Source organism: Nothoprocta perdicaria, unplaced genomic scaffold (assembly GCF_003342845.1).
Source record: "Nothoprocta perdicaria isolate Ctin4 unplaced genomic scaffold, notPer1 scaffold_644, whole genome shotgun sequence".
Lineage (NCBI taxonomy): Eukaryota > Metazoa > Chordata > Aves > Tinamiformes > Tinamidae > Nothoprocta > Nothoprocta perdicaria.
Window position 1 is genome coordinate 14,061 of NW_020455915.1, and position 1,154 is coordinate 15,214.

The following is a 1,154-nucleotide window of genomic DNA, read 5'->3' on the forward strand; positions in this document are numbered from 1 at the left end:
TAACCCTAAACTCTAACCCTAACCCCTAAGCCCTAACCCCTAACCATAACCCTAAATTCTAACCCTAACCCCTAAGCCTAACCCCTAACCATAACCCTAAACTCTAACCCTAACCCCTAAGCCCTAAGCTCTAACCCTAACCCCTAAGCCCTAACCCTAACCCTAAACTCTAACCCTAACCCCTAAGCCCTAACCCTAACCCTAAACTCTAACCCTAACCCCTAAGCCCTAACCCTAACCTTAAACTCTAACCCTAACCCCTAACCCTAACCATAACTATAAGCCCTAACCCTAACCCCTCACCCTAAACCCTAACCATAACCCTAACCCAGGGTTAGGTTTAGGGCTAACCAGACTACGTGCAGGGCTACCTGTCCCGCTCGCTCCGCGCTCCCCCACGCTCCCGTTCCGGGTCTCCGTAACCACGGACGGGCCGGTCCAAGCAGGAGGCCCTCAACCTCCGTCCTCCTCTCCCCGATCCAGAGCCTCCCGCCCGCCCCACGCTGACGCTGAACGTCTCGGGCGGCGTCGTGGCCGAGGGCTCCCCGCTGCTCCTGACGTGCGCGCCGCCCGGCCGCGCCGCCCGCCGCCGCTTCCGCTTCTACCGCGACGGGGCCGAGGTGGAGGCCGGGGCGGAGGCCGGCGCGCGCCTCTGCATCCCCCGGAGCACTCGCAACCACACGGGCAACTTCAGCTGCGCCTACGAGGAGGAGGTCGAGGGCCGCTGGATCCCGTCGGTGGTGAGCGCCGCGGCCGCCGTCCTCGTCAAAGGTAACGCCGGGCGGGGAGGCCCCTGAACCACCGAGGAGGGAGGCCGCGGAGGCACCCAAGTCTCACCACGGCCACGGTGGGAGGGCCAAACCGTGGGCGAGGGGCTTGTGAGGGCCAAGGAAGAGCCAGGAGGCTGCTGGGCTGATCCCGCTGCTCTTCGCTAACCTAACCCTAAGCCTAAACGATAAACCCGGACCCGAAACTCTAAACCCTAACCTCTAACCTTAACCCTAACCTGTAAMCCTAACCCCTAACCCTAACGCTAACCCTAAACSCTAAGCCTAAACTCTACACMCTAACGCCTAACTCTAACGCTAAACGCTAACCCCTAACCCTAAGCCTAAATTCTACAGCCTAACGCTAACCCCTAACCCTAAACCCTA